This window comes from Triturus cristatus, chromosome 7, assembly GCF_964204655.1.
Source record: "Triturus cristatus chromosome 7, aTriCri1.1, whole genome shotgun sequence".
Classification (NCBI taxonomy): Eukaryota; Metazoa; Chordata; class Amphibia; order Caudata; family Salamandridae; genus Triturus; species Triturus cristatus.
The window spans coordinates 271,201,027-271,214,323 of record NC_140590.1 but is presented as its reverse complement, the minus strand read 5'-3'; the positions used below and the strand labels follow the sequence as shown (position 1 = coordinate 271,214,323).

At 42.9% G+C, this 13,297-nt stretch overlaps 1 protein-coding gene across 8 annotated transcripts in view; it reads right to left on the bottom strand.

The window, feature by feature from the left end:
• LOC146809390 (carnitine O-palmitoyltransferase 1, liver isoform-like) overlaps positions 1 to 13,297 on the bottom strand; it is a 406,858-nt gene that overhangs the window by 347,073 nt on the left and 46,488 nt on the right. For 2 of the 8 annotated variants that reach the window (XM_085616207.1, XM_085616205.1), the window contains exon 3: positions 7,939 to 8,186. The exons of the other annotated variants lie outside the window; for them this stretch is intronic. The gene's annotated coding sequence lies outside the window, so the exon portion shown is untranslated. The remainder of the gene's footprint in view (positions 1 to 7,938; positions 8,187 to 13,297) is intronic. 8 annotated transcript variants of the gene reach the window in all.

Here is a 13,297-nt window from a genome sequence, read left to right as displayed (position 1 = left end):
CAATCCATGTGTAAACGCCCGTCTCTCACTTCTTTATAATCACACAGTCACCGATTATAAAGACATCAGAAGTCAACTGCAATAAGTTCTTACAGTCGACTCTTGACAGCACGAGCCAGAGCCAGAAGCCGAAATGAAAGGCAGGTCTGGTCAAGGAGCAGCTGGTTAAAGCAACGAAAATTAAACATTGCTTTTCTTTCTTCTGCTCTATTTTCCTAGTTTTCAGTGCCAAGCAGAAAGAAAATATTTAGTTTTAGCACTCCATAGATAATTATAGAAAATGTGGAATCTTTCTGCATGTTTCGACACCTACAGAGCTACTGCAGCTTTTTTGATTTTTAAAAGAAAACTGACTTGCATTGAACTGTTGCTAATATCCCCTTGAAACAACTGTCGAACAGGTTTTTGATGTGTTTATTTTTCATGTTTACAAACATGCTGTCTCTTTCACATGAAAAAGCTTTGAACCAACATTTTCAGTGGTTTGTGGAAAAGGAGATGGTGACCATGTATTATATGGGATAAAGTACCCCTTGTCGTTCACGATAAGGATATTGCAAGTCACGACTGAGTTCCATAACCTTACAAAGGAACTTGGTCTTGGGCTTCGTTAATCTATAGGTTTATAGAACTCCTCGGTGACTTGCGAGATCCTGCTAATGAATGGCAGGGGTTAATATGAATTCCTAAAGAGAGCCACTTAGGTAGTCTCCTGGTGCCGTAAGTCTTGGCACCTGCACTAAATAAACAAATGTAGTACAGCACAAACCACAAAATATTATGAACACAAACATGTTGTATTTGGTAAATATGTAGAGAGGGTGAGAGTGCCCTGGTCTCTGGAATATCCCCAGTGTTCTGATATGGGTCACTGGACAGCAACAGCTTGGAATCACCTCCACGTGGGCCTGTACGGAGCTATTGGCAACCCAGTTCTGATGGACTGTGGAAGTCTCCCTGCCCGGCCAGCAATCGCTGCAAGGTGGGCACCTTCTCCAGATCAGGGCACACAGTCCCAACCATAAGATACTCATCTCAAAGGGAAAAGTGTTCCCTCTGACGAGAAACACCCTGATGAGAGGAGAATCAGAAGAGTGTGCCCTGAACAGACTCTTGTCAGCACTTCACAAAATGCAAACAAACAATAACTTAAGGTAAGTGAATGCTTTTGGCACCGATAGAAAGGCTAACATACTCTAAAGAAGGCAACTACTGTGAGTTGCTATGCATTCCGTTGGCACCCATAACTTAGCTGTGTTTTTTTCTCTAGAGAAGGCCCTGCTAAGGCTAGTAGAGAGGTTCTCGGCGCAAGTAGGGTGAAGATAAACGTCTGCTTGTAGCATGAAATAAGGGGTGTTTTTGAATTTTCAAGAGTGCGCAGACAACAGTCTATCCGTTAGAAAGAGAAATTGCAGTAGCAATACCGAGCACCGGAATAGTGAGGGTTGCAGAAACTCTGCAACGTTTCCTACATTTGAATAAAGACCTTGGACACCACCTGCTTGTTTTATGTTTGCATAGCGTGGTCAGGGACGGCTTTAGTGCAGTACAACTGGTACGGCCGCACTGGGTGCTGACCAGTGGAGCGGGCGCCGACCTCAGGGTTGGGTGCTGTGTTTAGCAAAAATGTAGGATTGCAGAGATATGGGGTAGTTATGCTTGGTCGTAGTGAGAGATTCCTAGGAGGCGTTCATGTGGTGTGGGGGCGCCAAAAATGATTCTCGCACCAGGCGCCACCAGCACTAAAGCCGGCCCTGATCGTGGTATGGGTGGAATCAAAGCCTGCTGCGCTGCATTCCGCAGGATATCAGTACTAGCCACATTGGCTTCAAGGAGCAATTCCATGGCCACGCAAATGCACACAGGCCAGAGGGTCATTCCCATAAATCAACCTCCAACTCAAAGGTTTAAAAAATAGCTCATAGCTCACCCACTCCTCTCAATCATAAGAACAACCCAGAGGATAGACCCAATCATCACACTGTACACTAATCTGAAAGACAGCCTCATGACAATCCCTCCAAATTTACACTGATCAAGAGGACACCCCCAGGATGCCACCACACATAGCAATATGTACAGGTATGAATGTCAGCACTAGGTTTCTGCCAACCTCTTTAAATGTGAACAGGTATGAATGGAATCCCAGGGGCTCAACCTGCCTAACAGAAGCCTCAACCCGCCTATCTCAGGGGCCCCACCTGTTTATTCTAACCTACACAATGATGAAGACAAACACCAGGGTTCAACAAACTCCTCTCAATCCAAACGAAAATGAAGGGCGTCCCCCGAGCCAGTCCCCCCTTTTCAAATCTGCAAAGGTCTAGTTGACTTCCCTACAGAGGAGGTCCAATCCCAAATGTAAAACCCACCCCGACCCTGAGAAAGGACGGTCTGAAATGCATCCTACGGGTTAAACCACTTGATTGGTTAATTCCTCTAATGTGGGCCGTTACCCCAGGAACAGGGTGTCCTGACACTGAAAACTGACATAATACGTGAGATCATTACTGCTGCTGAAACAGCCAAGTGTTCAATAGCTTTGTAAAAGAGAAGTAATCAGACGAAAATCTCAAAGAAGCGGGACAGAAAGTTCCAGAAACGTGGTGGTGTGGTAAAGAAGGAATGTCCTCCCCCACGATGACAATCTGGGAACCTGAAGAAATCTAGCTCCAGTACAATGGAAAGTGCGTTGAAGTAGGCACAAACAGCTCTTTGTAAACAAGTAAACCGGGCCAACATCCTTCATGGATTTAAAAGCCAGACAGAGTGCCTTAAAAGACACCTCTGCCACTTAGGTGGACAGTAAAGCTTAGGATTCACCCAAGAACTGCGAGCAAGATTGAGAATAACTTGAACCGTCACATTCTGTACTATTTGTAGCCTGTCAAGATTAGCTGGCAGATCTAAATAGAACACATTAGCATAGCCCAGGCGACAGGACTGGGCTGTACTTTACGAGCAGAAACAGGTACATATTGAACATTTTACAGATGTCCCAGAAATAAATACGTCCAAACTACCATAGTAATATGTGCTGTGAATGAGAGATCAGTAACAAACAGCACACCTTGGTTTCTGCACAGAGGGTGAAAGTGGGCCCAGTTCTACAAGCCACCATTTGGAACACCATAATGGACTCCTGGCTCCAACAAGAAGTATCTCTGTTTTCTCCATTTTACGCTTCAAAAAGCTGTAGTTCATAAATTCAAAAACAGCCCACATACACGTTAAAATAAGACTCTGGGTTTCAGCCAGATTATCAGAGATGGAGACAATCAGGGTATCATCCGCATTTGCCATGCAGGAAAAGACAAAAAATCTACTCAGGGCTGCCAACGGACACATATATACGTTGAAGTCATTGGATATGAAAGGAGGGGGAAAAAAATGCATCATTCTGAAAGGAAGAATTTAATATGATTCAAGGCCAAACCAGACACCCAATGCTCACTAACGGCTCTATAAGCACCAAATGAGCAGATGTGTCAAAGGCTGCAGACAAGTCCAACAGGATCAGTGCATGAAGCCACCCTGATCAGGTCGGACTGCCAAAGGTCTGACTGACGAATCCAGAGGGCTCAGTACAACTCCTCCAAATAAGTGGCAAGACTATTGGTTATCAGTATGAATCAACTTTGCCAAAGTAGTTTATAAACACAGAACTCCTAAAGAACAAGCATTGGCATAGCAAATAGGTCTCGCCTTTGGGACCATATAAGTGGTTAGTCATGCAGCATAGAAGCTGCGAATTTACAAAAATTACTAAGAACACTCTGCGTATTGCTAGGCGCAAGCAGGCAGGTGTGGGGAACGAGAAGAGGTGGCGGGGTGTGCGAGGGGGAGGGCAGGGGAAGGAGCAGATGGGGAGAGAGGAAGGGAAATGTATTGGTACGGAGGAGGGGGAGAATAGGGGAGGGGGAAGTGAAGGGCGAGGAGAGAGGGTCAGAAAATGAAGGTGCGTGGCAGGGAGCTGAGAGAACGGGGGCAGAGGAGAGAAGGGAGTGTGTATGGGGATGGGTTAGTGGTGAAATTGGTGTGATCCTGCAGGCGCTGCTGCGTCTCGCGGGTCACAGGGGGGCTCCCTGGTGAACCGCACAGAGGGCGCCAAGCCTCTTAAGTGATGCCTTATTTTTCACGGATAACAGCCGCCATTAATATCCCGAGGGCCCCTCCAACAGGTGTTTGTCATCTCAGAATGGTAAACGAATAATAAAGTTTTAAAAAATAGCACCGCCATCTTAGAATGCATTTTGTTAAAGCACAAGAAAATGCATTCAAAGATGATTGTAGCAGATTCATTAGGAAAATCCATTTCCGCCAGATAACTGCTGCATTGCATATTGAGGACCTAAGTGATAAACAACAACACAAGACGTTGCCTTTTACACTGTACTACACTAAGGGACCCACCGATACGTTAGTCTGGCCGCTCACACAGTGTGGTTGTACCTGTGCCACACCACACGTGCGAGTCCGGCATGTCTCCCTCTGGCCATACAAAAAGCTGAACATATAACAGAGCAGCATGGGTGCGCGCAGACGTCAGGGTGACATCTCTCACATACACCAGAGTATACCTGGTCTGTGTCTCACACACCCTTGGGTAAGCTCCACCACTCCAACACATTTTCTTCATTGAACTGTTGCCTGTCATTATAACCGTTGAAAATCACAATTCCATGCTTCACTTCTTGGCGTTTTAAATACATGTTTAACGGATGACAGGGGCTTGTGAGGACAACTGGGAAGCACATTGGAGTATACGGCATACAATAAGGAAATGAGAGCAACGGGCAGAGACGAGTGTCAGGGCACTGCACCGGGATGAACTGTAGTAAGTGGGGCCAGCGGCTCTGCGCACACGTGGCGTCTGGGCAGCGCTGGGACTAGAATGCAAGACAAGCAATGGAAAAAAAAATAAGAGCAGACAAATGCAAAAAGCTTGTGAAAAGTTTAAATAAAAGACATTAAGAAGGGAAAGCGATGGCACAGCGACGGCAAGACTAACAGTTAAGAAGGGATAGCGAGGGAAACCAGGCAAATGCAAAAACAGCTGTTTTCAAGCACTCCTGCTTGTGCTGGCATCCACCTTGCGGGAGCATGCAGCGGCGCGCGGGCCATCTGTTTTCAATTAGCGCGCGCGCCGCTGCTCACTCTCGCAAGGTGGATGCCAGCACAAGCATGAGTGCTTGAAAAGAGCTGACCAATTTCTAAAGGTCATCTCCTAGAGCAGCGCATGCGCACTGCCTAGGCGAGACCTAAAAACTACAAGAAAATGACCATTTACAAACTGAAAACCCGCTTTATTTAATCCCTTCACTGTCTTACAGAACAAAATGATATCTTTTAACAACTTGTGTTCCAGTAAAGTGGGAAAGCGCCTTTTAGCAGATGCATTTCATAAACAACAGTCTCTTGGAAAAACTCAAGCCAACATCTTGGCCATTGGTATTTCACACCCATATAAATCCTTCAATCTCCTTCTCAGATGAGGCTCGCTCATCCACAACTGTTTTTTTTTTTTTTTGCGATATGATACTTGTAACCCTGTACTTAGAATGTGACAATGAAGCACGAGAGTGAAAAGCACTAGTTAGAAAAGCCAAATCAGCCGTGCTAAACCATGGGTACTCACAAATTTTTTCTTGGGGCCAAAATGTACAGTTTGGAGTGTGCCTGAGGGCCCTATTGTTGCTGTGGCATCAATAAGGAGTCAGGTAGGGGATGATCAAGACAAATGAAAAACTCGCCTTTCCAAAGATTACTAGAAAATGCTCATTTTGAAGTCTTTCATGCACTTTTTGCAGCAGTTCGTGTTATACTGTGTGGAGCCTTTACATTTTTTCGAATTGTGCAGGCTATGTAATATTGTGCAATACATCTGTAAGCTAATGACTTGCATATTCACAGTGCTTTCTGTCACAGGAAGGGACCTCCGAGCATTATATGTGCACATCACTTTTCTAAAGTGCAATCAACCACGTGACATCTCAGTGACCCTGTAGTTATATACACAGACGTGAATTCTGTAGAGATAGCACTAACTAACTCAGCTATCCTACCAAAACCATACATTTCCACAGATCAGTCTTATTTGCACTATTTTTTTCATATGGAGTGTTCACATTATTTTTTATATTCAGGTACCCGTAGGTTAAAAGACCAAACAAAAACAGTTACAGACTATTGTGTACTTTTTAACTACCTCTCTACCACCACTCCCCCCACTCACCATGCCATTGTAATCACGGCCACATTTCCCTTAATTTTTTTAAAGCACTTACACAGTTCTCTTATCTAAGGTTTCACTAACACGCAGGGTTGCCTTGTTTAAAGTACAAGCTACAATAGCTGTAAAAACAATGCCCATAACCAAAAGTGCACTAAAAAAAAGTGCCTTTGCAACATTGCTTTTTGATTCTAGGCTTTAACGGACTATAGAAACAAAGCCCAGAAGGACATAATGTTGATGGGCTACCAGCATACTTTGAGATCCACTGTGCTAAACCTTGTAAGAAATGTATTATAATTTAAGTCAATTAAGGTCATTGAATGTCAGCCCACAATTCAACAAAATAATTATTGCAGTGTGGTTATTCAAACACTGAGAAATAGACAGACAGCCAAAATGAGAGGTATTTTTTTTAATATATATTTTTTTAAAATAATTTTTAAAAAGCTTATCGATGTTTACTTTACTGGGAAAGGTAGGATGGTAGACTGCGTGACAGAGATGGAGGCTAAAGACACAGGTCAATTATGGAGAATGCTACCATAAAGACATGGTAAACCATAGAGGAAAAAATATCTGGGCCAATCTCAAAATAAACACAATTACTAGTTCAGTAACGCCAGTCTCAATGGGCAGAGAGTCCATCACTCACATAGGCGTGCAGATCCTGGTATTTTACTTTCACCTTTTCAGAACAAATTGTATGGATAGATATATACACACACACACACACACACACACACACACACACACACACACACACACATATATACATATATACACAAACACATACACATACAAAAGCCATGTTTCCCCAAATTTCGATTTCCGAACGGAAAAGGGTACGGACTCCTCTTGCGTGCAGCAATCTTTGTTTATTTAAAACCGCTCCAGCTTGCCATGACGCGTTTCGGTTACTGCCGTAACCTTGAAAATATATAATATTCTATATATATCTCAAAATCATGCTCTGTATCAAGATAACAAATAAAAGTAAAGATGTCTTTACGGTTTCCTTTTCTAATAGTGCAAAGAGCACGCCCTCTAAGAGTGGAATATACATTTTTTTTTTAAAGTATTCACGATGAGATGAAAAACTGATTTTCTGTTAAATGTGTACTGATAACTAATTATCTAATAACTTAGCAGATAATGGAGCCCATTTATATTCTTTAAAACTATTTTTTGTTTTATGAGAGTGGGGAAAATCCACTGTCTCCCCTTCAACTTTACTCACCCCCTGGCCACTCATTTACTCTCCACTTCAGCTTCCTCAAGGGCCATCCCTTCTCTTTGATCATCTCACTGCTGGACCGAGATGGCCTGTAGCTCTCTCATGCAGAGAAGCGGACATGATCTTGACCAGAAAAATTATTTCCAGGGTCAAGAGGAATAGTGGACAGCTGTGAATTGGATCAAATGGGGTATACATTGGAAAAGGGAGAATCAAATTCAAGTCTCACCGTGGAATCACAAAGGGCTACCGTGGAAGTTTCACACCAAGTGATTTAATAAAAGAATGCAGATCCTGCAACTTAAAAATGAAGCAGGTATTAACAAATAGCGTTTAACAACGCCAAACCAACGTCCTTCCTGAGAAAATGACTAAACAAAACAACAACACTTCAGATAGCTTTGCTTGTAGTGGGCAAATTTCAAAGATGCCCCACCAAGCCACAAACTTGTCCCAGCACTGGGCATACCTTGCTTCCGTAGATGGGCGTCTGGATGGCAAAATCGCATCCACAACTTAAGGAGGAAGATCGAGGGAGACTAGCTGAAGCTGCTCATTCTCTTAGCTTGGAGGTGCAGCTTGCTGTGGACAGAGTGCAGGAACCTGCCTGGTTGTTGCAACTGTAGATACTCCCGAAGAGGCAGCTTGAGGGGAGGACAGATGCTGATGTCAGAGGCTCTAGATACTGAAAGAAATGGCTCCTAGGCAACACAACACCTGGCGAAAATCAGGTAATGAGCATCAGAACAAGGACTCCGTGTACTAACAGAATATGTTTAAAAACAATGCATTTTATTCTTTATCATAGTTTTAAAAGATTTTTTTTTTTTTTTTTATAAATGTTAAATCAGAAAAACAAATAACAAAACAATGACATAATTATTAACCCCTTCAGTGCCCGCCCCTTTCCCCGCCCAGTGCCGGCCGTTGCATTAGCGGGCGGGGTCTATGACGAGCTGGACTCGTCATGGGCACAGCGCCACCGCGGCCCATGACGAGTCCAGCTCGTCATGGGCACTGAAGGGGTTAATAAGGTCATGCGTATATTACAGAATCTTTTGTTGTAAGAAAGACCTATAAACATTACATAAACAAACAATACATGGTGGCTAAATCTAAGTAGATGGAGATGTAAGTCTCTACGCGTGTTTCGGCCTAACAAAAAACGACTTCTTCAGGAGAAGCCACTTGATTTTCTGCATGAGAAACATAAAAAGCCATGTAACATAACTGGACAACACACATGACATGACAAAACAGAGCCTAAATTATATTCAAGTACACCGAGTCCAAAGATATAAAACAATGCGCAATGTATATCAAAATAATTCCAGGTGCTAAACCGTTTCATTTGATCTAGAAAAATAGTCCATGGACCAAAGGGATAAAGAAAAAGGAGAGAAAAGAAGAAAGATAATAGAGTGACTAAAGGGAAATTGAAAATATATTACCCAATTGTGAAGTGAATAGTTAAACTGAAAAGATAAGTGACCCAAAGTATTAAGATTTAGCCAAGACAAAAGTGAAGGGTATAAAAACTAGGAGCTTACCTAGAAACAATAAATAGTGCAGATTTTGGTAAATCTGGCACACAACGATAGAAGCGAACTAAGACACTGGAGGGGAATATGAGAATAAGGAAAATCTCTAAATTATATGTTCAAGATTTTGTCACAACCTGGCGACATTTTATAGTTAAGATATGAAGTAGTGATACCTTTCCTATATTTTGTATGGCCTAAACAAGGATGTTTGTAAAGGTAGGACAAAGGGTATACAGCAGTGTCTCATATATATATCTCTAGAAAGAATGATATATGATAAAATGTGATTAAGCTAGTTGAAACAACAGATATAACAAGCATTGGGATAGCCAATAGGTCTCGCCTTTGGGACCTTATAAACGCATAACTACAGACTTATAAGGTCCCAAAAGCGAGACCTATTGGCTATGCCAAGCGGCCGTGCAGCCGCGAAAGTGAAAGTGATCCCGATCAAACATCAAAGCGGCCGTCCGGCCGCTAAAGTGAAAGTAATCACAGTAAAGCGCGGCTCGCGCGCCCGCACACATGCACTGTACTTCTAGGCTGGCCTGGTAGTACTTTTTGGAGCCCTCTCTATAAGTCTCGCCAGACCAGCGCATGCGCTGGGGCAGGCGAGACCTAAAAACCAGGGGTAAGGGCTTGGTTGGATGGAATTACTCATACCCCTGGATAAAATCAATTCTATGAAACGGAAATCACAATGCCAAATACGGAGACGCTTGAGCCCAAGACGTCTGCACGACAAGAATCATATGTAGAATGCTGAAGCCAAAGTAGATAAAATCAAACCAGTAGGTGGGCAGCAATAAATTCTAAACCTGAAAGAGACATGAACAATGTGGCTATTAGAGTTAACTTCTCATGTGTACTAAAGGGATTATCAAAGTCATATGTAGGTGTAAAAGTACCTGTTATATTGGGATGTATCATATATAAAGATTGGTACATCAGGGGCAATGGATGCTTAAAGATGGAGACATGCCCGTTAAAACGGTGTAAACCGCTGCTTGACATGATACCTGTTGGATATACCCAAAAATTAGAACTAGAGGCTAGATAGGCTCCAATGTAAATGACTAACTCTAGTATATATTCAATTAAGAAATGGCTATAGATTACAGCATGTCGTTCGTGGAGGCAAATGAAGTGAAAAAAACAGGCCATTGATAAATGCAAAGCAAAAAATAATCTAAACTTTAATCACAGCAAATGGGAATTCATGCTCAACGAGCTACGTGATGTGTGTCTAATGCGGGATCGAAAACCGCGTATTTATTAAATAGCTAATATACACCGCAAGCAGAAAGACGACCAGACTAAGATAACGCAGGTGGTACCATAGTGGTGCGCTAACCAGATTAAATCTGTGATGATTTCGAGTAGGTAGTAATCCAATACTCACACGTCGTGAGATGAAAACGGCTCCTGTGCTGCCTCCAAGAATGGGTAGAAAAGAGCAGGCGAATACAGCGTCTATATATTGGTACTCCAAAGCGCGCCATGACGCACTGGATGCGGATATCCTGGTCACGTGGTACGACGTACCAGGAACGTAGACCGAAGAAAAACAACTAGTCTGCTAACTGGTCATATTGCGAGCAGGAAAAGACCCAGACCTGGGCCATAATACATCGAATAACGATAGCTACAATAAATAATGGAAAACACAAAGGAACCTGCCTGTTATAATAAATCTAACCATATCTACGACGGAAGAGCACTGATCTGGAGGCTTAGAGTTCCTGAAAACAAGAGACCTATGGAATAGAAAAGGGTATAGTAATCAAAGAAATAGATAAAATAGTACCGCTAGCTAAAAAAAGGTATGATCAGTAGTGACCAAAAGAGGAACATGAGTCACAAATAAAGACAATGAAGCAAAGGGTGAAAAAATAATCGACAATTCTAAAGAAATACCAACTTGTCTCAGGTGCCATAATTATGAGAGATGATCACGAATGCCACAATATTTAAGATCTAAGAAAACCTCATTTAGTGTTGTATTTTATGGCATTCTCCCAAGGAATTTCGTTGTTTAGGCCTTTTTTATGGGATGCTAGAGTAAAAATCCAATATACCTCACGTTTTTTGCGGATGACTTCACTCTTGTCACCGCCTGTATTGTATAGATTTTCGTTGATGAACCAACGTATTTCATTTGGTTTAGGTTTGAATTCTAAACAGTGCTTGACCAAGGGGGCATTTATTTTAGATGTATGAATAGCTGAACGGTGTTCAGTGAGTCGGGTACAGAAGGAACGTGAGGTTTCACCCACATATCCAAGTCCGCATGGACAAATGAGCAAATAGATGATGTTCTTAGTTTTACAATTCGAGAACCTGTGAGGGCGGATAGTATAATTTTGGTAAGTATAGCTCTCGCCTTCAAGTGCAGTGGCACACGCTATGCAGTTCATGCATGTGTATGTACCTTTGATCGGAGATGTTCCATCAATAGAATTCTGAACCAACGGAAGGCCTTCAGTGAATCTCGCCTGGGTTATGAAATCCTTGATGTTTTTGTTTCTGCGATGCCCAAACAAGGGTTTAGGCAATTTCTCATGATCTTCTAAATTACTATTGAGGATATGCCAGTTGGAATTGACAATTTGGCGTACCTTGTTATTCATAGTGGAATTTCTAGTAATGCATACAAATTGATTTGCGGTAGTCACAACTTTAGGTTGTAATAGACAGTCAGGATCATAGAAACCTGCTCGTTTAAAAGATTCTCGGACTAGTCTGTGAGGATATCCTCGGGAGAGAAATTTGGTTTTTAAGGGACTTGCCTGAGAGTCGTAGTCCTTGATGTTAGAACAATTCCTGCTCTAGATACTATACTCTCCTGGCCCAATATGGAGCCACCAGGAAGACTGGGCTGGTTAGCCTTGATCCTCTCCAGAACTTCAGACAGTAGGGACAGGAGGGGAGAGGTGGAGGGACAACAATCAGTTTCCCAAGCTCCACTCTAGACAAAATGCATGTCTGAGAGGAGCCTCCTTTGGAACTTCAACAAAAACAAATGCCGACATTACATATTCTCTGCAATTGGGAAAAGATCGAGCCAGGATTCTCCCCATTGCTGGAAATGACCTGCACAACTCGTGATCTGCAATGTGTTGGTGACTGTGTTCGTCTACCATGGCGTTTGGCGTCCCCACCAGGCTTTTCACAACAAGGGAAATGGCCAGGCGAGTCAGCCATTTCCAGAGGCGCAGAGCTTCATGGCGCAGGACCTAAGACTCCACCCCACACTACTTGTTGCAATACTACAGGGAGATAGTGAAGTCTCTGAGCACCTATTTATGCCCCTGCTTTGATAGATGGTAGAAAGGCCTTCAAAGCCAAGTGGATCAACAGACTGAGGTGGCGGCAGGTTTCTGCAAGAGATCAGAGCCTATTGATCTCCACCTCTCCCAGATAGCCTCATCAGACCAACAGTGATGCATCCATGACCAATGTCTGCTCTGGCTGGGTTAGGGATCTGCCACTAAACCATTGGGGGTCCATTACCAATCACTGCAGATTTTTTGCACTCTCTTTTGAAACCTGGATGGAATCCAGTGGGTTACCCTAGTGCTGTGCCCACTGGGCCTTCAGGTCCCACTGGTCACCGAGAACCAGGAGCGAGGCTGAAACATTGGTATCATAGCCTGAATCTCCTGGACTTGTTGCTCCAGGAGGCAGACACAAAATTGCACCATATCCACGTGGCACTGATAAGGCACCACACATAGTAAGAAATGAAATTAATTCTTCGTAAAATCATGCAGATTATAACCGTTATTCAAACTAGGCTTTGCTAGTTAGGAGAGAGCAGCAGAATCTGTCCAATAGGACCTTGGTTGATTGGAATAATGCACTTGCTTGTATTTTGTCCCGAGGAGCTCAAATGAAAAGATGTAGGTCAAAACATGTCAACAGTTCAATAAAGAAAGAAAGATAAGGCTATAAAATAATACCTGCTCTATACTGTTTCATGGCTGGAACAATCCTGGGGTGTACTACGGATAGTATATAAATTTGGAGACCCCATAGTTTGTAAATGGAGTACAAGGACTTTTTTTTTTCCAACATTTATTTAATTTTATTGACGTTGCACATAAACGGAGTACAGAATATGCATGAGAATCAGCAGTTTACACAAGACCATGGCAAAGCAATTGGCGGGTACAACAGCGATATTCAAATCTGTACATTCACATTGGACAAGCCGCTATCCTATGGTACACTATTATGGTATCTTACAAGAACATCACATGTGAGGAATGTCATATAGCACTG